Here is a 2,790-nt window from a genome sequence, read left to right on the forward strand (position 1 = left end):
AGAGCAGTCGCGCTTACGCTGATAAGTGGGCATTTTGGCTAAAATGTTTTTGATAGAATTATCCATTACAGCCGTTAATTGTTGCATAGTAAGGAGTATTGGCGCGCTAGATGTACTAGGGGCCTCCTGAGTGGGCAAGACTCGTGTAGACGAAGGAGGGAATGATGCAGTACCATGCTTACTCCCCTCACTTGAGGAATCATCTTGGGCATCATTTTCATTGCGAAAGGTATACCGGGCCTTTCCCATTCTTTATTTACAATGTCCGCCACCCGCTTGGGTATAGGAAAAGCTTCTGGGAGCCCCGGGACCTCTAGGAACTTGTCCATTTTACATAGTTTCTCTGGGATGATCAAATTCAGAGTGGATAATACCTCCTTAAGCAGAGCGCGGAGATGTTCCAACTTAAATTTAAATGTAATCACATCGGGTTCAGCTTGTTGCCTAAAACAGTGCCTGCCGATATAATTTTACCAAAATACCCAGATTAAATGATTCCTCAAGGCTAAATATGTGTAATATATGAATCGATTTAGCCCAGAAAAAGTCTACAGTCTTAATAAGCCCTTGTGAAGCCCTTATTTACTATCTTAATAAACATGGCTTACCGGATCCCATAGGGAAAATGACAGCTTCCAGCATTACATCGTCTTGTTAGAATGTGTCATACCTCAAGCAGCAAAAGACTGCTCACTGTTCCCCCAACTGAAGTTAATTCCTCTCAACAGTCCTGTGTGGAACAGCCATGGATTTTAGTAACGGTTGCTAAAATCATTTTCCTCATACAAACAGAAATCTTCATCTCTTTTCTGTTTCAGAGTAAATAGTACATACCAGCACTATTTTAAAATAACAAACTCTAAGCCATCTCCGTGGAGATGTTGCCTGTACAACGGCAAAGAGAATGACTGGGGTAGGCGGAGCCTAGGAGGGATCATGTGACCAGCTTTGCTGGGCTCTTTGCCATTTCCTGTTGGGGAAGAGAATATCCCACAAGTAAGGATGACGCCGTGGACCGGACACACCTATGTTGGAGAAATAGAAATAGCCTTTTCTACCTTAGGCTCGAATGGACACAGCAACAGGAAACATATTTTTAAAAATGGGAGACGGGGAGAAAGGTATCCCTAGCTTATCCCATTCCTGTGCAATGATCTCCGACACACAGTCAGGGACAGAAAACACTTCCACAGAGGAAGGAACATCATAGTACTTATTAAGTTTACTAGATTTCTTAGGGTCGACAGCGACAGAAGCATCGGAGTCCTTCAAAGTAGCCAATACCTCTATTAACAGTAAGCGGAGGTGTTCAAGCTTAAATCTGAAGTTAACCTCTTCAGAATCAGCCAAAGGAATTATACTGTCTGAATCTAAGATTTCCCCCTCAGAAGCTACCGAGGTATCCTCTTCATCAGACTTATGAAAGAGGTCAACCTTTGCAGCAGCAGAGGCGACAGACACCTTACTATCAGAGCAATGTAGTTTTCAAATTTCCGGTTATATTCTACAAAGCTGTATAGACGGTAATGTGCTCAGGGCGGGAAAAGCTTATATGCAGAAATGGGGCACAGAAAGTCGAAGAGGAAGCCTACACCTAAGAAGAAGACTGGAAATCTTGACATGCAATTTACCTGCACCTTCTGTAACCACGAGAAATCCTGTGACGTCAAGATGGATAGAGAACGGAACACTGGGGTGATTTCCTGCACCGTTTGCCTGGATAACCTATCTTCCAGAGCCTGTAGATGTGTATAGTGACTGGATTGATGTCTGTGAAGCAGCTTATCAGTAGCAGGCTCTACTTGTGAAGACCTCTCTTACCCTCCTTCCCTCACAGCTGCCAACATTTGTGTTTTGATCCATTGATTACACCACACACAACCTCAGTTCAAGTTCATGGAGCTCAGTTACTAAAACCCTTGGATCTGGATAAGGGAGGCAGTTCAGCCATCAAAAAATATAGGCATACAGAAGCTAAAAGCAATCAAATAGTGGCTCTTTTATAAGCGTGTGAATCCAAGGTTTATATGACTAGCATTTTATTTGCTCTGTAATCAAAAATGGGGAGTATTATTACACATTTCTCTAATTTATACCAAGCACTGTGTACCACCAAAACATCAAAAACCAGGAAGTAAATGTGCCCTGGTGAGGAGCTGTTCAAGACCAGGTATTAAATGTTCACCTGCTATTAAACCATGTATCCCTTTGTTTTAACTGCTGACTGTGCAGTGCAGATACTTTAAATCACCTTTAATCTTCAAATTAAAGTAGTCTTAAATGCATTTAAAGGGACACTAAATACATTTCATGCCCCTAACTCTAATTGATAGTGCTGCCATAATGGAACCTAGGTTACACAACAGGTATATGGAGAGTTACTGCACATGTGCAAGCACACCAGCACTGGAATACTTTTTATTATTTTTTGCTATTAATAAAGGTGTGATTATTTTTGCACTTCTCGTGTCAGTCTGATTCCTGGCACCCTGACATTACGCAAAGGCCATGAATCCTGATGGTGCTAATAATCCAATGGATGAACAGGATCACAGCTTGGATCAATTTGCACTAGCCCTGCAAACCCTGCTGACTCGCACTGCACATTTGAACCAAAGTGTCCCGCAAGTTATGGCTGCTCCTGTTTCCGCTGCTGCACCTAGTCCTACCAGGAGCATGTCTGGTTCTGCACCTCTACCTCAGCGATATGGAGGCGATCCTAATCAGTGCAGAGGGTTTTTGAACCAGGTGGGCATTTACTTTGAGATGTTACCTCAGGCATTTCCCTCT

General features: G+C 42.8%; 1 pseudogene; it reads left to right on the forward strand.

The window, feature by feature from the left end:
- The first annotated feature begins 1,560 nt into the window (after positions 1-1,560).
- LOC128643995 (transcription elongation factor 1 homolog) lies at positions 1,561-1,792 on the forward strand (annotated as a pseudogene).
- The last annotated feature ends 998 nt before the right edge of the window (positions 1,793-2,790 follow it).

This window comes from Bombina bombina, unplaced genomic scaffold (genome assembly GCF_027579735.1).
Source record: "Bombina bombina isolate aBomBom1 unplaced genomic scaffold, aBomBom1.pri scaffold_626, whole genome shotgun sequence".
Lineage (NCBI taxonomy): Eukaryota > Metazoa > Chordata > Amphibia > Anura > Bombinatoridae > Bombina > Bombina bombina.